Genomic DNA, 22105 nt, shown 5'->3' with positions numbered 1-22105 from the left:
TGTCACTGCCTTGTGCTTCACTATGGGCTAATCCCAATTAGACCCCCTAGCTCAAAGGTGTCCAAAGTGCTGCCCGGGGGCCTTTTGCAGCCCATTCTAAAAATTTTATTTAACAAGAAAACATAAAAAAAAACAACAAAAAGGAAAAATCTGCAGTAATTTAACAAGAATAAATTCAAAATATTAAGGGGGGGGGGGGGGAAGCTTATCAAACAGTGTCAATGTGGAAAAAAAACTTTAGTAGCATAAAGTTTAAAGAAAAATATTAAAGAAAACAAACATTTTTTATAGTCGTAGTATTATGATAAATCAAAGTTGTAATTGCTTTGAAAATTTGGTTGCAGAAAAGTTGTTAGAACAAAGTCAAAATATGGGATTGAGGTCATAATTAAAAGAAAATTTCCAAGTAGAAAGTTGAAGTGGTTCCACAATTTACAGCAGAAATGGAACCTGCTGTAATTTTACAACAACGTTAAAATATTAAGAGGGGGAAAAAAGCAGTACTCAGACAAAGTTGCAGTTTTACTGTGACGTTTGCGTTTTGCTCAATTGGATCCCAAGATGCGGAGGCGACAAGAGGTAAGTTTTAACAGTCTTTAATCGTCCACAGGAACAAAAATCTACGGTCCCAGGCAAACAAAAAGGCTAAGCAAGAAAAATACACACCACTCTGGCGGAGCTACTTTACCTGCTGCTGGATGACACGAGACATAACCAACAGCTGACTAGCAAGTAGGGAGGAATGATGGCAGCGCGTGACATGGAGATTCGACCCGTGGTCGCCACAGGTGAGCCTAAAATGATGATAATGATGATGATGATGATGATGATGAGGACCAGCTGCGCACGTCCAGTAGCTCCGCCCACCTCAAGGAACACTGAAGTCCAAACAAGAAACACAAAGGCAGTAAATATAACAAACAAAACCAAACCATAACATAACAATAAGAAACTAGTGTGTCACAGTAAAGCGTGCCATTTACGAGAATAAATACCTCTTAGCAGATATACAGTACATGTGTTGGTTTACACAAATCTCAAAGTGGCTCTTACATCCTTTCATTTTTGGTGGAAAAGATTCGGACACCCCTGCCCTAGAAGCTTCCCCTTCATCTTACCTTAAACAACTGACTGTTTGCAGTTCAGAGATGCGCAATATCCGAAATGACAGAGGACAGCTAGCTTTAATGGGCCTGAAGCTCACTGGACAGAAATGCTGAAATGAACTTTTTCCTTCAGTAAAAGCAAGCAAAGAAAATCCAAAAGGCATGTTTTAAAACCGAAACATCACAGATAGTGATAGATGTGAAAAGTATCTTCCAAACAAAATGAAATGAATATCAGAAAGAACATGAAGAGAAGCATGGGGACTCACGTGAAAGGAGGGAGATGATTGGCTGGAACACAGGTGGATGAGGGCAGTGCTAACAAGACATGCAGGATGTGACTAATGAGACAAGAAAGAACAGAAAGTGACTAAAAATAGAGCAATATAACACAGCAATGTCATATAATAACTGCTTTTGATAGTTCTCTTGCTTTGCATTCCTTATAGAATTGTTGCTTGTACAGTGTTAGTACATTTATGACAGCAATGTGGTGCAACTGCATAGACCATTTCTACAAAAGGCATAAAAACAATAGTTACAATTTACTGGACCCGTAAGCATGCCATTATGTTAGAATGGCATGCTAGGCTTCAGTGTGTCACTGTGCATGTTGGCTTTCGTGTTTCCCTCCAATGAACTGTAGCTCCCCAGTGCTGGAAGCACTCATGCAGCTCCATACCGTGACACTCTCACCACCATTCTTCACTGTAGACAAGACACACTTGTCTTTGTCCTCCTTGCCGGATCGCCACCTCACACGTTTTGACACCATCTGAACTAAATATTGGTCTCATCAGCCCACAGGACACAGTAATCCGTGTCCTTAGTCTGCTTGGCTTTAGCAAAATGTTTGCAGGCTTTCTTGTGCGTCATCTTTAGAAGAGGTTTTCTTCTGGGATGACAGCCATGCAGACCATTTTGGTGCCAAGTGCGGCGTGTGGTCTGAGCACTGACAGGCTGTTCCTTACATAACCAGCTAGTGTGCTGTGCGCGCACTGCAAGCCTCCAATTGTCCTTCATGTCTTTTGCACTTTTTTGCCAGTAAGGATGTGAAATGGGTCTTAAATTGTATTCACGTGGTCTTAAAAAGTTTGAAATCAGGCTAGTTGAAACCTGCAGAGACCCTGTTGTAGCCTAGCACATCTTCATGTAGAGCAACAATTATTTTATCACATCTTCAGAGTTCTTTGCAACGAGGTGCCATGTTGAACTTCCAGTGGCCAACATGAGGGAGTGTGATAGAGATAACACCAAATTTAACACCACTATTCCCCATTCACACTTGAGACATTGTAACACTGAAGAGCCCAATTTAATTGAGCCCAATTTGGACATTCGGACCAAGGCATGTACTCGCTTTTGTTGCCAGCCGTTTAAACATGAATGGCCGTGTGTTGAGCTGTTTTGAGGGGACGGTAAATTTGCATTGTTATCCAAGCTGTGCGCTGACTACTTTACAAAGTGTCGTTTCTTCAGTGTCGTCTCATGAAATATATAATAACATATGTATTTGCAGAAATGTGCAGGTGTGTACTCACTTTTGCGAGGGTCTGTATGTCAACTCCAACTACAAACCGCATTTAAACTGTTTGTTGTATTTTTAAAATGTAATACATGTTGACCGTTACACCGTTAGTGGTAAGATGATCTACTCATTATAGGACAACCGACAACGTTCACTTTATGATATCTTTTTCCCCAAGCGTTGGACAATAAATAAATCAGCCAACAGCCAAACTCAAAGGGCTTCACTAAAATAAACTGTCTGGCCAATGTTAACAGCAAGCGCATAAAGCGAGTTAAAAGCCAAAGTGGCCATTTCTAGACAGCAACACGACCCCAAAAGAATGCTAATGCAAGGTTAACTGCCATATTATTCCAGGGAAATAATACTGAATTGTTTCCGACTCGCACGCGTCACCGTTCTGCTGAGGCTGTGCAGACACATTTGCAGTCCTAAACAAATCACACAATTGATCTGTGGATGTGGCGCATAAATATTTATCTCAGTCTACTTTCCACGATTGCATTAGAGGAGCACACTTGACTGATGTCACTAGTCTGGTCTGAAGTTATGATAGCACAAATGGTCACAGACGGTTTTACTCAGATAGTTTGCATATATTGATAGTTTAGGGTATGTTCTAAGATCCTTTTTTTGAATCCAATAGAACACACTGCAGTTAAAATATGCACAATATTCATACATTTAAAAAATGATACATGATTTTTCATTAGACGAGTTACGGGTGGGGTAATTGTCTAAAGGGGGTGGGTATTGATCTGTGAATATGTACAATTTGGTGGTAATCCGAATCAGGATTGTTGGGCCTTGGCAGAAGTCTGGGGTCTACAGAGTCGCTCTGGTTGTTTTTCGTTGTGCTGCTTTCACAGAGATACCGTGAGATTGGCGCAACAGAAGATCTGACATTTACTTGGCTGTGCCTTTCACCCAGTTAAGCGGGATATTTCCGTAAATCGTGTGCACTATCACCCAATTTTGATTATTGTCAAGATTGTTGTCCAGTTTCCCAATTAAAACATTTACTGAAAAAAACATCTACTTTTCCAATCTGTGTTGGATCATCAAAATTGGTATCAGAAGCCCACAACCCAATAAAATCCAAATAACAAATTCAAACCAACGCTTTCAACCCCTACCGGGCATTGGAAACTTTTTCTGATTGTAAGTTGCTGCGAGTCACATGACCATCCTGCTGCACGTTGGGCCTCTCGCCTCAGACGGTTTCGGTCAAGGTAGAGGTGGAAACTGTTTCCAGAACGTCCTCCCGTCTCCACGGGGTAGCCATGGACCCACGAGCGATCCCACTTCTGACACCGTATTGTTGTGGAAATTTTTCTCTAGCGCCTTTGGGAAGAAGACAATAACTGCTCAGTGACAAATTTGTCTTTTCCTATATTTATTCTGCACAGAAGAAGACAGTTGAAACACCCCCCCGAAGCAGCCAGCCGCAAGTATGCCCCTGAAGGACTGAACAAAGACATAGTTATACAGACTTTATCAGGTGCAAGGACATCTTTTAGGTTACTCCAAACCCGTTGACATGGAAACGGCCTTGGAAAAACGTGTTTTGGAGACAGGGGGTCTCTAACCTCGAGCAGATCATCATAGTAAGGCATAGTTTGTTCTTCGAGCAAGGTAGTGGATGTGAGCATAAGTACATCTATTTGTTCAAATCGATTGTCCTGGTTTTGGGTAATCAAAATAAGGTCACCCTAGCTTGGCAGGTTTGAAAAAAATGGTTTTCTTTAGTTTTGTTCAAGCTGCTACACTTCTGGCGTATCCCAGGGAGACCCACCTCACATTTTGAAGACCGCTGGAGTTCACAATGCGTGTGTTGGATAGCGACATTGACACACTGATGCTATCTCCAAAGCCACAATATTGCTGGGTGGACTTTGTCACACCGCTGCATTTCGGCGCCATTCACACAGAACAGCAACACGGGAAAAAGAATGAGGGCTTTTAGTGTGGAATGGGCGAACACCTCGTGGATAATCTGAGGATGATCTAAGGGAGAAAAACACCGCATTTTGAAGTGGATCTGAATCATCAATAGGCCCACAGGCGCTCAATAGGCGCTCAGGGCAAGGGTGCAGCTTTCAGGCACTTGGCCGTCAATGGAGTGCAGACCTCCGCCTGCACACTATTGATAGGCATTCAAGTTGGGAAGGATGCTTCTGTTCAAAGAGTTTGAACTTGTGCTCACGTGCGACAGCAAATCATAAAGCATCACATACAGTTGTGGTCAGACGTCACAAGCGTCATATTAATCTTAATGATTTATTTGAATTGTTCGTGAAATTGTTGAGGTATTTTTATGCTGAAGCATGACAGCAATTTGGGTTTTGGATTTTTTTTTTTGTGACCTTCATAACTTGTTTTCCAAAATTGGACTTTCGAGGTTCCACTGTATTTCGTCCTTCGAAGTAAACAAAGCTGATGCCTGATTTCAAAATTTCAACGCTAACCCTGTGCCAAGACCAAAGCTGGATGCTTGGCTGTGTGATGACGATGTTGCGGAGGGTAAACACAGACGGACTGTAACACCCGCGCTGTGCGTGCACATTTACCACCAATCTCACACTCTTGTGGTCACGGCGAGCTCCTTGAAGATGAGCATAGCGGGTTGTCTTGCTGAGACCTGTTCAACGCATTCGCAGGCAAGAATGGGCTATTTTTGGCTCACCTTTTTCTCTTTTTTTTTTATTATTGTGACGATAGCAAGTATCCAGTAAACATCACCTTGTTATAAACAGACTCTTATGATCTTGCAGTGAACACAAACAGGCACACAACAGACAATAGGTTGAAGTCCTCCAAGTGAAGATTGTTTGTGAGCTTTTAGAGCGTGAAGGACAATTATTAACTCTGACACGTCGGTGTGAATCGAAGAGGATTTCAGTGTTGCTTTTCATAGTTGTTTGAGCTTTGCAAACGTGTGGGAGACCTCAGCTTGTCTCAAGTGTGTACTGTATCGTATGAGGCAAGTGGATGGTCAAAAGAAGAAGAAGTCACAGCTAGAATGGACGCAACACTTTAATACAGATATTTTAAAACACATTTTTTTGTATTTTTGTATTTTGTATTTTGTATTTTTATATGTTTTGTCCTTAAAAACAGATGTTTTCAAAAACTCTGGCTTTAGCATTTGTATGTAGATAGGTAAAACTGAGCTTATTGTTGTGTGTTCTAAGAAACGTGGCCCATGAGCCTGTGTTTTTAAACCTTATTTCACGACGGTTTACTGGTGCTTGTTTCATCCCATGCAGTGGCAGATGAGGAAAAACATTCAATGTAAACGAGTGCTGAGTTTAAAGATAACGTACGGCGTTCCCTCACTATCGTGTTTCACCTATCGCGGATTCGCTGTTATTTTTGTATTTATTATTATGGACGCTCTTACAGGCCGAGGCTGGCCCTTTTAAGAAGAATTGCATTGCGGGAAGTTGAGTGTATATGTGCCCTGTGATTGGCTGGCGACCAGTCCAGGGTGTACCCCTGGGACTGGGATAGACTCCAGCATACCCGCATCCCAAGTGAGGCTAAGCGGCATAGAAGATGAATAGATGGACGGAAGTTGAGTGTCTCTCTCTCTTCCCTCTCTCATCTGTCTGCACCAGCCATTGTTTCCTGCGTCCTGATTGGCTGTAGACCATTGTCGATCAATCTCCTTCGTGCCGCCCTGCTGTGTCTCCTGTGTCATGCTAGATTGCTAGCTTGTAAATGAATCTTCAATATGTTTCAACAAGGATACAAAAACGCGACAGCACAGCGGAACGGCGCCAGGACGAAAAGGCACGGTCACAGGAGTGAAATACGCGTGAGTGCCTTAATCATTTCTTGTGTCTGACCTGTAGGTTGATCATTCAAATTCAAATGAAGGTTTGACCTTTTTTGAGAGCGTGTAAACAAGAGAGAAGTGTGATAAAATGTTATTGCCGGTCTGAGAGTGTATAAAGTGTTTGGTGACGGGTTTTACAGTCTTAAAACATATATAATCATTGCAAAACAACAACAAAAAATTGCGGGCTATTTTGGGAACCTATCCCCCGCGATAAACGAGGGAACACTGGACACGCTTTTTTTTTGTTCGTGTGGACATGGCTTTAGATGACCTGTCTTCTTGACACTTTTATTTTAAAGGGGAAACAAATACAGTCTTACATTCGAGCCAATATGGTACAATAGGCATAATTTCAGGCTGTCAAATAACATGAGAAGATTGAAAACAAGAAGAAAACAAGCCTTTTAGACTCACTAGCAACCACATTGCACATCATACTGAGAGGTGTTTCTAGTATTTTACCTGTCCCACATAGCTCACCAAGTTAATCAAGGTATTGCAAACACCTTAGTACCAATGTAACGCATGGTGTTGACATCGTCTTTTTCAACTAGTGACAGATCATTGTTACATGAAAGATATGTTGGCAAAAATTTACCCTGAAATAATAAAAAAAAAAAAAATCTGGCTTATTTGGCAGGTAATCCTCTAAATCGGCCCCAGCTGTTCCTGCTTCTTCTCGCAGGGAACACTTTTCTGCTTGGAATCCTCTATGACGCCAAGGAGCACTCATGCGCACACACACACACACACACACACACTCACACACACACTCCAGATGCGTCTTAAATGAGGATAATGCGGAAACAAACAAGTGATTTCCATGGCATTGGTATTGGTATTCCGTGCCAAAACATGTCAACATGTTCATGTCATGAAATGGGTTCAGGAAAAGGGACAGTCGTCATCTGCACACGTCTAGAAATGTAATTGTTGGAATGGGTGTATACAAACACAGAAGACACTATGTTAGGTACACGTGGAGTCTTGTTTTTTGTCCACAGTATCTCCTAGCAAGACAATTGGCAGTATTTTGTCTTGGCCAAGTTCGTGGTCTGCTCTCAACTCAATAAAGCATGTTTTCGCTAACTCAAGACCCACAAAAACAAGCTGAAAGGTTAAGGTGGCTACAGTGAAAGTCTGGCAAAGTATTTCTGGGGGGGGGGGGGGGGGGGGGGGGGACCTCTGAATCTCATCAAACAAAAGTGCAAAATACAGTTTGATTTAGAATATGTTCATATTTGGCGGGTGTAACGGATGCCAACCATTGTGGCTGCGAGGTTTTACGTTGGTAAACGTCATTCCATGAACCTTCAGAGCCGCGCTGGTTTGTCAAGTTAACAGTCCGGGCTTTTAGCTTGATGGTTAGTGCTCTCTACTCTCCCGAAGGACCTTGGTTTGAGCCCGCAACGCAAACCGTGTGGCTGGCAGAACCAGGCTGAGAATGAGCTTTAAGAGGGTGCGTGTACGTTGGTGAGCCTCACTCCCTGAACCTTCAGAGCCGCACTGAGGGTCGGGTTGACAGTTTGGGTTTTAGCTCTTAAGCCTTGTGCTTTCGAGTTTCATTCTGAAGGACCTTGGCCGAGCCCACAGCAGTGCAAGGGGCTGGCGGAACCAGGCAGGTTAGATGTGTACCATAAATAAGTGCTGTTTTTGTAGACGGGGCTTTTATTTACGTAAACCACAAAGACGGTATGGCCAGTCCACAAATGGAAGCACACTATAATCTGTTGTAAGTAATAGGGTTGGGTATTATTTACATATGATCCGATACCGGTGACAAATCAGTACTTTTAAACAGTGCCAATGCTTAAACAGTGCCCGAACCACTACTTAGAAAAATAAAAAAAAATATACAAATTTTGTTAAAAAACGATGCCTTTTTATTTTAATGGAATTTTGTGGCATGTAAGTTGAACACACTAGTAATTCATCCATCCATCCATTTTCTATACCGCTTCTGCTTATTAGGGTCGCGGGGGGCATGCTGGAGCCTATCCCAGCTGACTTCGGGCGACAGATGGGGTACACCCTGGACTTGTTGCCAGCCAATCATAGGGCACATATAGACAAACAAGCACTCACATTCATACCTATGGACAATTTAGAGTCTCCAATTAACCTAACATGCATGTTTTTGGAATGTGGGAGGAAACCGGAGTACCCGGAGAAAACCCACGCACGGGGAGAACACATCGTACCCCGGTCTTCCAATCTCCAGACTGTGACTGTGTGGCCAACATGCTAACCACTAGACCACCGTGCGGCCCACAACAGTAATTGAAATACTTTGATAATATTAAAAGAATGATAACTAAGTAAAAATAAAATATCACCATTATGAAGTAAAATCAAGAACAAATCATAAGATTTGAAAGTACTTTAACTGCACACAATCTGCACAATTGGAGCAGAAATTGATCATTGATACACAATTGCGCCGATGTTAGACTACACTCACAACGATGTTTGCCAAGTCAAGTTGAGTAATTTGAGTAAATGAAGTCAGTGTAGTGACCAGCTTGTGTTGTAATGTTGATGTTCAGAATGCTGGTTTTCGTAAATCCATCTCGCTATTAGTGGTGGATAATGAGGAAGTTGCTAGTGTGGACAGCGACGGAGAAACGTGTGTGTGTGCGAGTTACCTTACCTCTTTTTTGTTTTTGGCCTCATTTTAGTGCCACTAAATTAATATCACCGAAATGAGGCACCCTTACCCACTTAGTTTTTTTGTCCGGTTACTCCCGTTTACGTTACGTGCCATTACGATACTAAGTTTTGGTATGCATCCCTCGTAAGAACAGTGAAAACTGCTTAATACCAGCGATGAGTTCATTTGTATGGCAACAGTATGGCAAGTCTAACGCACACAACGACAACCGACATTTTAAAGCGCATACAGAGGTAGATAAAACTGCGATATGTTGATGACTCATAATACCGCGAATGCAGCTATTGCCATCAAAACTACATCAGGAGGTTTCCCACAGCCACAGCTCATAATGCTTTAGTTTATTCAGCAGAGACATCACTTATGGTATGTCATTTTTTTTTGTTCAGCTTCCCTAAAAAGTAAAGTCTCATCAACTTCAGAAGATAAGATGGGATTCAGTGTGGTCGTCTACAACCGTGCATTTTTCACTTACTGAGAATGCTGAGAGATGAGAGATTTTAATGCCTATTTTCCAGCAGAACTGGAAACAGGATATCATCAGTCATGTTTAGAAATGCGTGATTTCTATGTGCCGCGTCCCATGTTGACACATTTACAGTGAAAAGCAGTGAGCTCTGGACCTCTTGGCACCCCTGGCAGCTGTGAGGCATATGCTGCTTGATGCTGCAGCAGCTGCGCTTCTCTGTGCCGTCAACAACTGTTGGTGAGAATGAGAGCGTATGAGGATACACTTCAACCCCATGTCCACTTTGTCATTACGGCCAGACAGTTGCAGCATCTCGGGCTGATGTTGAATCTTTTATGAACTGTGAGTATCGTGAGGCACAGGGAATGTGATAATGAAATACACGAACCACAGTAAGTGAGGCTGAGCTGCGGAATTACTGTGTGATCTTTTCTGTTTTATCTGCTGAAACGCAAGCGAGAGGCAAAAGTAGACACGCATGAGACAAAGCAGGCATCAGGGCATTGGGTGGATTGGCCACGGCATTGGAGAAGAACACATTAAACTAATGGATCAATGTGCAATCTGGCGGGCTCTTCAACAATCCACTTCCCCCACACCCCTCCAGGTCTCGCTATCTTCAACCTCCACTCGCTAATGTATCATCCAAGGCTTCCTGGACGATTATATTGCTTTTTATGGCTGTATTTTGGAGCTCGTACTTGAGAGTTGTTCACATCAGCCTTGAGCATTAGCGAGAAACTTTATTAGAAGTGATCGTGCTTCGCTCACTTTGTAAGCCTTGATTTGTTCTGAATGGTCAATATGAACGATCAATTCCTCAAACTTACAATTGATTCCTTAGTATACACTAACCTTGTTTCGCTTGTTTTTCCATAGCCAAGGCACTGTAAGTTATGAGGTAAGGCAGTCAGACATAATGCCAATAAATTCTTTATAAGACAGCTGTATGAGACATCTGATGTAATAAAAGCAGGGGCAGTAAATAAATATGAGACCTTGTGAATGCAAACCAGTAAAATCAACATGGAAAGGCAGTGGATGCAGAGAGGGTACAACTGACATTGACATACTGAAGCAACCCCAGAACCTCAAAATACGTAAGGATTTTGCACTCATTGCATTGTAGATAGTAGAATGAATTTTTAATTGATGGAAATAATCTGACCTACCCCTAAGCATAATCCATTTGAATCTAGACAGACAATCTACCCCATGAAATATACGTACATCTGTTGTTTGATACAGTAGGCACTATGGGTTACCATTAGCATTACCAGCATTACCTCTGATGGTACCGCATTGATACAGCAACATCATACAATATATTGGTGCAGTCGCCATCTGAAATTAATGGGTTTTCACTGGTATAGCACTTTTTTACCTTCAAGGTACTCAAAATGCTTTGATACTGCATACTGATGAAGCATCAGGAGCACCTGGGGGTTTAGTACCTTACCCAAGGATACTTGAACATGGTCATGGGGGGACTAGGGTTGGGTATTGTTTTAAATATTTTCTGAGAACGGTGCCAAATTGGTACTTTTGAAACGGTTCACAACACCTCTTGGATCTTCCTTGTGAACTCTTGTTAATAAGTCATCATAATGCCCAAAGTGATTTCTTCTAGTCAGCAATTCCCGCTCCTGCACTGTCCGTGCCTCCTTTTTTTTATTTTATGCCTCCTTCCTACTCTTTCCGCATTCTCTTTCTGCAGCTGCGAGATAATATAGCCTTTCCTTTATTTTCTGCAATGAAAGCTTCTTCTCTGGAGGTCAAAATCTTGTAGGTCGCTTGCAAATAGAGGAAAGTATGGGCGATGCCTGTTTTTGCGTGCCGTCCCGCGGAACACAGCGGGACCAAATAACGCCACGACTGCTTCACGGATGCGGGAAGTGGTAGTGACGATGCGTAACGCAATGCATGACGCGCGTCGCATGTACTATTTTCGTGCACTAGATGTAAACAGTACTTGATGTGGTGTAAATAAGTTGTAGGGGAGCGTGGTCATTTCGTGCCAATGCGCACCTGTTTTGGTCACAAATTGCATGCCATGTGCCAACATTGCGCAAAATAGTCTTAAATAAATGACACGCGTTGCCAATGCTGAGGCAAAATGCGTGCAAGTGTAAACACCGCTTTAGGATTTCGTACAACATATGGATTGGAGTGAAGGCTGCTTCTGCTTTCCCCTGTGGTGAGGGCAACCCCCCGCCCCAGTACACCTTTGTCATCCATCTTGTTAGGAGTCGGGTTGGTTTTACAGCGACAGAGGCTTGAGAAGACCACGTGTGCGTCCACATTCCTACTTTCTTTCAGTGTCCTTGAGGAGTCACGGCATTGTGTATTGGTAGAGTTGGTGTGTTGCTCTCAAATGTACTCAAGAGACACGTAACCATGCATACAGTGCGGGGAAGGAGCCGACACGGCCAAGAGCAGTCCATCACATTTATGTTGTTGTTGCTGCAGCTGTTTGCTGCCAAGAGACAACACGGGAGGATGAGAGAGCAAAACAACACGCTGGCGGGCTCTCTCACCTCAGCCACTCACGTCAGATGGAAGGACGATCAATACGGTTAGTGAGCTTTCAAAGAACTGAAAGAGGAAGACACCAGTAGAGGAGGGGAGTGGTTTACTTTTGTGTTTACAAAAGAGATATGACTTTAAATGTATTTTTGTGCAATGTATCTTACTGGATTTATAACTTTCGACTGATAATATTCTTATAGTTTCCTTTTTTATGTTAATATGTGAAGAAATGGCACACTCGGACCTACAGCCATTCCAAGAGCACCATAGGCACGATACATACTGTGTTTTTCTGTCCGGAAATTTTAAAAATGTGGTCAAAGTGGATGAAAGCGTGATAAGCGTGCAGTGACTCTGACTAATGGCATTGCAGGATGTCAGCAGGTGCACCTAATGCAGGAAGGCAGCCAGGGGTACTAGCATCACCCAAAATGCATTACCAAAAACTGAACAGGCACACAAACTAAATGGACCATAAGCAACACTGTGACGTGTCTCACACTGCATCAAAAGCACTTACAAGATCAGGCACAGCTGGATGGCAACATAAGGCCAGGGAGACGTTCTTAATAATCTTGTAAAGGTGAACAAGAGTTGTGACATTTCCAAACAGTGAAGGCTTGTAGAGAATTGAATTCTTGTAGAGTTACATTTTTGCAGGACACAGATGGCAGCAGTCAAGCTATTGCTGCCATTTGGACTTTACCAGGGGTCCTCGATTACATTTCTCCAAGGCCAGAATTTTTCTTGGCAGACACTGAGAGGGTCAGATGGCATCATTGAAACACATATACTGTGTGTGTGTGTGTGTACACACATACATGTATATACAGTGGTGTGAAAAAGTATTTGTGCCCTTCCTGATTTCTTTTTTTTTTTTTTTGCCACACTTAAATGTTTCAGATCATCAAACAAATTTAAATATTAGTCAGTGACAACACAACTCAACACAAAATGCAGTTTTTAAATAAACCTTTTTGTTATTAAGGGAGAAAAAACATCAAACCTACGTGGTCCTGTGTGGAAAAGTGATTGCCCCCTGAACCTAATAATGGTTGGGCCACCCTTGGCAGCAACAACTGCAATCAAGCATTTGTGATAACTTGCAATGAGTCTCTTAAAGCGCTGTGGAGGAATTTTGGTCCTGTCATCTTTGCAGAATTGTTGTAATTCAGCCACAATGGAGGGTTTCCCAGCATGAAGCACCTTTTTTAGGTCATGCCACAGCATCTCAATAGGATTCAGGTCAGGACTTTGACTAGGCCACCCCAAAGTCTACATTTTGTTTTTGTTTTCGAATGTTTTTCCATTCAGAGGTGGACTTGCTAGTGTCTTTTGGCTCATTGTCCTGCTACAGAACCCAAGTTCGTTTCAGTTTGAGGTCACAAACAAAATGGCCGTACATTCTCCTTCAGGATTTTTTGGTAGCAGAATTCATGGTTCATTTATCACAGCAAGTCTTCAGCCTCAGACCATCACACTACCACCACCATATTTTACTGATGCTATGATGTTTTTTTGCGGCGTTACTTTTACGGCAGATGTCTTTTTTTTTAGGCTCGATAGCGCCATAATTGTAATATCTTATTATAGCTATCTATTGATCAGTACTGTGCAGACTGAACTTGAAACTGAAACCAGCAAAATGCCACAAAATAGAAAGCAAGCGTATTCAAGAGTCAAATTGCATGCTGAATACGACCAATTTATACATGTTGGCAGGTCTGCATTAATATCGAAAGTCCTCCCTGCCTCTCATGCCACCCCCCCCCACCCCCCGACAGCTCACCACGCTCTCCCCGGGGGGGGGGGCCGCCTTACTATTTGAGAAGTACCACGTTGACACTGACTTTTACATTTACATTGAATGTACAGTTGACATTATTCGGGGAGGTTTGGCGAACCTACATGCAGCGCGATTGGGATTTTAAAACAACACCACTTGAATCGTGCAGCGTATGCTCAGAAGAGCAGGAATGAGCAGCATAAGCACAAGCATAAGCATAAGCACAAGATACACACCTTGTATCTTTCTATCACCCACATGAGAGGGAGCATGTTTGGCTGGAGGCTTACTGCACACACATATTTCTCAGATCTGCTCAACATCCAGAGTGACAGATTGCACAAGAAAATGCATTCATTTGCGTTGCTGTATGGACTGCAACCTCAGTAGGAGGAAAGCCCCGTCCGCTGCATGCCTGCAACCAGTTTAAAGCAAAAACAGACATTTACTGTATTACAAATCCATATGCCTAACCATTCATCATTGGGTATAATGTAATAGTCCAGGGATGCAAGTGACATAAATGTCTCTGGAAACAATTCAGCCATAAGCAGATTGTCATCTGCTGTCTTACATGGCATAAAGCGAGACCCTACAATAGCTGAGAAAAATGAAAAAAATGAAAAATAACGAGCTTTAAAGACATAGGCACCACCGTGATGTCAGATGTTTGGGTGACTTTACTGGTAATCTTAAAAATAGTCCGCAAATGCTGCCCTTTTATGGGACAAGCATTTAGGATTAGAATTACAAATATGTGTGTGTTATGCTTAAAATTGCTCTTGTTTCAATGATGGGGCGATTTCAGTCAAGATATTCAACATATATGGACAATATGGACAAATCAGACCCTCCTCGTGTGACTTTATCTTTATAAACACTCCCTCTGATCTGTTTGACCATCACATGTGAGCGTCTTTTGCCCAGCAAAACAAGACATCCATAACGTGCATTGGCGATAAGTGGCAGTCCATTTCCTTTCACATTAAGGCCTGGTCGTAGGGAAATATTTTCGTTTCCCGCCTCTCGTTGTGCGCAACAGTATATCCATCTTTCATTTCCACTGGTGACTTGATGAATTATGCATGCAAGCGAAGCATGGCTTTCTTGCTCACATCATGTTTTGATATAGAGCGGCGCCTGGCTGCTTGATTAAAATGAAACGGTGTCAACTTTAAGCTCATTTTCGCTAGTCTGTGTGAGAACCCTGGCAACTCTACTGGTTGAAAATGCGGAATGTGACACTAAAGAGCAACTTGATCGCTGAACATCATGGCACATGCTTCATGATGATGTCATGGCCTTCAAAGCCCATTTTCTTGATCGGTGGCTAACCTGAAGTCAGTTTCGACACAGAGCAGACATACAAAACAAATACAGTGGTGCCTCGCTTTTTGGTATTCATCTGTTCCAAAAGATTCAACAAAATTTGAAACGTATGAAAAATAATTTTTCCTTCTACAAAATAATGTAAATCCAATTAATCCGTTCCAGACACTCAAAAAATATTAATGAAAATACATTTTTATAGAGAATAATTATAATTTCACATGCAGAAAACAGGAGGAATGGATAAGCGAACATTTAACATGAATTTGACTGTTTTTGGCAACGAGGAAGGGAGGAGAGAAGTGGAGGGGATGCCATCTTCGTACTTTGCAGCGAGCTCTTTCTTGAATTCAATAGTGTTTCTCACCTTCTTTATCAAAATTGCTGGCACTCGCAACTTTCTTTGGCCCCATGGCGGGTTATTTAGCAGTCGCATTCAATAAAACTGCACAGACAGTCAGCAACATGTAGAGTGTTTTGTTTAGGCACTCGTTTCCAGGGAATGATACAGTACAGGGCAAACGGACTAGTTTGTTACGTGCAATATTGTACAATAACCGAGACAGCGTAGGGGCGTACAAAAACCGGGGCGTCTGAAAACCAAGGTTTCACTATACGAGCGTTATTCAACCAGTCAAAACTTACTTGCATGTGTTGTTTATGAACGTAAAATACAATTTAATGGAAAAATATGCCTGAAAGGCATGCAAAAACCCGAATGTCGGTAAGTTCAGCAAGCATGGACCGCTGTCAGGCATGATGACAAATTCTACAAGACCTCGATGTACTGTACAGTGGAACCTCGGTTAGCATACACGCCTTTTAGCGTATTTTTTGTTTACCTTGAAAATGCTGCATCCTTTCGTGTACATTTCCCGCTTAGCGTACAATACGGCACGCGTCTTGTTGTGTTGTTAATACACTGCGTGAGTCCAACTGTGTTCATTTTATCACAAAACGTCCCTGTTAGCATGAAAACCCGAACCGGAAGTCATTGTCCCCCAGCTCCGTCAGGTGACTCTGTAGTTCTTTGCTAACTAACACAGTTACGCCACAAGTCTCTGCTTTTCGTATTGATCATGGCAGCGAAATAAGAAGACTTTGATCAAGAAGGTGAGAAACACTGTTGAATTCAAGAAATGACTCATAGCAAAAAGGTGGCGTCTATGATTTTTACATGTAAAACCATAAAAACGTGTTTTGTGGGGTGTCTGGAATGGATTCCACTAGTACCTCGCCACTTCTCGATTCGAACATTGTGTTTTTTCAAACATTAAACAATAAATGGTCGCTGTTTCGTGGTTGACTACGGCCTATTATTGGTAAAAAAAATGCAGATTTTACATATCAGGCATTTTCAAGCATAAAAATGGTTGAATGAACTAAAATGCAAACATAGTAATAAGGCATTATAAGACGTTGATGAAATGTAGTATTCTACGCTGGTCGCTCGGTGTCAGTAGTAACACAAGCATCAAACTTGATCGCCTGAACAACAGGCACAATAATCCCAAATAAAAAAAAACCCTAATAAAAACACGGGCAACTGTGGCAGCCATAACCCACGGCAAGCTGAAACTTAACTCTGAACCCCCAACGTCACTTCCTGTCCACAATTCCGGATGACATTTATTGTAACTCACACGAGCGTGAGTCTTATCGATATCATAAATGGCTTATTTACTCTTACTATGTCTACTATATTGGGTAATACAAGTGTAAAGGTGACTATATGGGTGTTATTTCATGTCGGGAGGGCTGTAATAATGTTAAAAACCGCATTTAGAATGCCGTCAACAGGTTTTATATGCTCTAAATATGAAAATATTTGATTTATAAATAAATTCACTGATGACGATCGGATGTGGAACAAATTAACCGGGAAAAACAAGCATTGCTGTAATTGATTGGGGTCGCGTACCTTTTGGTTTGAATCTGACCATCTGAAACGGGTTAATGACGCTAACAGAGGTTCCACTGGGCTTCATTGGAGCGCCGCATCAAATGGCGTGCATGTGTTTTGTTATTTATTTGGCAACATTTCTTATTATTATTATTGACTGTGTTTTCATTTCAGTATTATGACTCTAGTTAACTTACAAAATATTGCCGTTCAAGGTTTTAAAAATGAATAATAAACATGATTATGAATATTATGGCATTTCTCTTAGAATGACGTCAAATACACTGAAATTAAAACATTCATGTTCTGGTCATGAATCCCCCCCCAGGGATGCAGAGTTGTTGCATGCAATATTTGACTTATTAACATCTCCTATCATGTGGAGAGGCACATCCTCTACAATTACAGCGAGTGGAGGATGTGCAGAAGAAATTAATTTGATCATTGCCAAGCTGTGTTCAGCTGCCAGCTGTCTGTTTTTAATCAGTTTTTAAAAATTGTTTGTCAGGGCTCTCTATGTTTGTCCAAACCGGAATCCAATCTAATTTGTAATTGTGCGCGATCATTCACAGAGATGACCCATTCTTCGGAGGGATGGATGCCCACAGACCCATCCTGGGATGAGGCTAAGAAAAATATGACATCATCACGACTTGTTTGCATGATCTGAGCATGGCTATCGAGGTTCATTTCCCCTCAGTGGGGTTCAAAAAGGATCATCATTGTTGCTGTTCTTGTTCATCTGCTTCATTACAGAGTTTATTATCATTCCAAAATATGTTCACCAAATACATTTTGGATACACAAAAGGCTCATTGTTCGAAACCAGCCTTTTCCAATAAGCAGCGTGCCTTATTATGTTTGCGTTGAAGACAACATCATGCTTGGATTTGGATGCTACCAACTAAATAAATAAACCAACTTGACAAAATATTGCTTTTAATGAAATCATTTAGTTGCCACGCCCCAACACAACCAAAATAATGAACTCTAATGAAACCACAAAATTTGAAGGCATGAATGTATTGTTATACCGAATACTTGATAAAGACGGTTTATTGGATTTCATGTATCTGCACTGCCGTGTTTGTGGGCAAACCTTTTTACTCGCGGGCTGCATTGACTTAACAAAATTGTCCAGGGGGCCAGACTATATAATTGATACAGGCACTCTATTTTATGCCTATAATTCAAACTTGTGTCCCTTTTTTCAGGAGCACTTTAAATATCAGACCTTATCAAATGAGAAAATTGAATTTTACTGGTTTTTTTTACTGAATAAGACACCCGGAATGTACATGAATAAAGGATGTGATATAGAATATGAACTATGAACGCTAAAACATTGACTATTAAAGAGCCCTCCCTTTTTACTTCCCAGGTTCAGTTGTGTGACATGTATTTTTTTACTTGTGTTTGTTTGGCACTGTAAGCGACGTACTTGTCTGGATCGCTGCATGTGAAACTCTGACTCTGACTGCTAGCAAGTCATGTTGCCAGCTTGTATGGTAAAGGTTCAATTACTTTGGAAGCCACTGGTGGGCCGGATTCGAACGCTTGGTGGGCCGCGTGCGGCCCCCGGGCCTTGGTTTGCCCACCCTTGGCTTACATGATACTAGTGAGGATGTGTATTGTAAAATGTTTTTGCGAGGATTTATCGCGGGGACGCATTTTACGATGCATCATGCGGAATTCACTGGGCAAGAATGTGCAAGTTTGTCCATTTTCAGCAAATTTCCAGGCTGCTGACCACATCCTGTTAGCTGAGATGCTCTCCCATCATGGTCATGTCAAACGCAGGGTTTCCATTACAGGAAGGGGTCCTATCAAATATTAAATTGCTCTAATATGCCGTGTTGGGCTACTGCCATGGAAATATGGACCAGCGTTTCTACTCTAAACATTACGTCAAATTACTTCTACTATCTCTGCGTGACTGCTGGTAATGACGCTGGGAGGTGGTTATGATATTCACAGCTAATGGCTTTTCCTTTCATTAGCGTCTTCCTGAGTGCACTGAAATTAACTTTTACTTTACAATACATACAGGATGTGCATGTCAGGTGTGGAGGTAAGTCGTTTCTCCAAATAAACAAGAGAAAGAGAACGCTGGAAAGTTTTGTGGCTGGAAATTAAGAGGCTTAGCCTGTCACCTCTGCTGGGCTCAGGTGGTTTCTCTTTCTGTCACCTCGTGTCTGATTAATTAACCCTGCCAGGTCTTCAGTCGTCAGTGGCAATTCCCTCATAGATAGATAGTACCAGAATGAAGTCAAAATGGCGAAAAAATGCCCTAAAAGATGTCTATTTTTGACACACGGCTCCCCCTTTCCAATCCATCCTGCTAGCTTGATGCGACGTTCTCCTCCAATTTGGAACTTTTGCAATAAAAATGTCTATTTGATTCAGCTCCAGAACCCTTCCCTTCTCTCTTCAATTGCCATTGTTCACTCGCAACACAATTCCAGTTTAAGCCCTAAATATGCTTCACACACTTGATAGAGTATAATTTGTATGGGTACTCACAGCTAATGAGTGGTAAAGTAAGTATTCTTGAATTACCACAGACTGTGTGTTTTCCCACTGCGATTCAATAGAAAAACATAGAAAGAGTTTGCAGTTCAAATTTACATTTTGCTAAAATATATGAATAAATCATGCTATTTCACGGTTCAATATGGTCTGCTATTGGTAAAAAAAAAAAAAAGCATACTTAATTTTTTACATATGTTTGCACAAATTGAGCTTTTGCTTTTTCAAGCATAAAATGGCTAAATGAACTCAAATAGAAGTGCTAATGCATATTTGTATATTGGCTCATTTAAGGCGGTGGTCACCGACCTTTTTGAGACCAAGATCCCTGGTCTCGGCCGTGAACCTGAGAAAGATCTCCCCCCCAACCAGGATATACAGTATATACCATATATAGTATAGTATAGTATAGTATAGTATAGGACGACAGACAGACAGACCGACAGACCGACCGACCGACCGACCGAGACAAAAAACACTGCTGAACAAAAAGAACATTAAGGCTCGTCTGAATTTTGCCAGAAAACAACTTGATGATCCCCAAGACCTTTGGGAAAACACTCTGAGGAGACAAAAGTTGAACTTTTTGGAAGGCGTGTGTCCCATTACATCTGGCGTAAAAGTAACACAGCATTTCAGAAAAAGAACATCATACCAACAGTAAAATATGGTGGTGGTAGTGTGATGGTCTGGGGCGGTTTTGCTGCTTCAGAACCTGGAAGACTCGCTGTGATAAATGGAACCATGAATTCTGCTGTCTACCAAAAAATCCTGAAGGAGAATGTCCGGCCATCTGTTCGTGACCTCAAGCTGAAACCAACTTGGGTTCTGCAGCAGGACAATGATCCAAAACACACCAGCAAGTCCACCTCTGAATGGCTGAAGAAAAACAAAATGAAGACTTTGGAGTGGCTTGGTCAAAGTCCTGACCTGAATCCTATTGAGATGCTGTGACATTACCTTAAAAAGACGCTTCATGCTGGGAAACCCTCCATCGTGGCTGAATTACAACAATTCTGCAAAGATGAGTGGACCAAAATTCCTCCACAGCGCTGTAAGAGACTCACTGTAAGTTATCACAAACACTTGATTGCAGTTGATGCTGCTAAGGGTGGCCCAACCAGTTATTAGGTTTAGGGGACAAACACTTTTTCACACTACTGTATTTGAATGAAAGAGAAGAGAAAAAACAGCTACTGGTCTTTGACTGTTGCATTTACGAATTGAAGATAGGTTCTTTTTTATTCCACCCCACGACTTTTGTGGGACTTCATGATGTACTTTTTTAATAAGCTGTATCTGACCTGTCTGTAATAATGGTTTTAATTTGTCAAAAGGACCTAAACGGCATGTTGATCATTAAACAACATTTAAGCGCTGCACTGCACAACAGAACATCTTGTCATCTCTCAAGTCATTTGAATGACTTACTTACTCTTTCCACTTACAGCAGCCGCCTCTGCTCACATATCTGATTATTATCGTAATTGCGTTGGCAAGGCTTTGCCTTTTTTTGGCAAATTGAGACATATTTCAACCCATTTCAACATGTCGCTATCTGTAGAAATTAAGTCGGGCCAGAATTAGAGCGTAAAAGGATTGTGATTAGGCATAAATCTCAATCTTTGCAGTCTAAAATATAGGAAAAAAGTCGGGAATGTTCAATGTATGCTTTTGATATCACTGAACACCAACAGTCTTCCTTCTCGGAGATTGAGATGTTGAGTGCAAGGGTTCCCAAAACCCGGGTAGAGGGTTAGTATGGGGTCGTGGACAGGGTCAAAGTGGGTCATGAAAACCCTTGGGAATGAAGGGGAAAATGAATACAGGCCAAATTTAGAACGTTGTATTGAATAAAGTCAGCATGATCGCATAGTGTTTAGCATGTCTGCCTCACAGTCAGGAGATACGGGGATCGAATCTCTGTTGGAACATCTCTGTGTGGCGTTCTACTCGTTAGCTTTATTTGTTTTGGTCTAAAAATCAATATGGAGCAAAAGGTTCATTTGGTCAAAGGTTAAAACAGAGCACGCTCCTTTTCAGCCATCTAACACTCAGGGGTTATTGTTCTATACCTATTTAATATCTGACCCAAGAGAATTGAGGAAGCTGGGGTCAAAGGTCCCATACCCATACATGATTTTTACCTAGATGTAAGCTGGGAATGATGAATTGATTATTGGTTGCTTAGCGGTGCGGATAAAAGAATATATGCACTTACCAATGACTGGCCAATGACTGGATGCACAAACAAACACATACAACATTTGTGTCATCAGTTTGAGGTCCACACGCTACTGAGTACTTATTCTACTGATGGCATCAACCCCCCAAAATGAATTTGTTTCTCTACAGCTCTATCCAGATCCTCACCAAAATATAATCTGTACATCCGCCATGCCTCCACAATG

This window comes from Dunckerocampus dactyliophorus, chromosome 17, assembly GCF_027744805.1.
Source record: "Dunckerocampus dactyliophorus isolate RoL2022-P2 chromosome 17, RoL_Ddac_1.1, whole genome shotgun sequence".
NCBI lineage: Eukaryota > Metazoa > Chordata > Actinopteri > Syngnathiformes > Syngnathidae > Dunckerocampus > Dunckerocampus dactyliophorus.
This window is presented reverse-complemented; position numbering follows the sequence as displayed.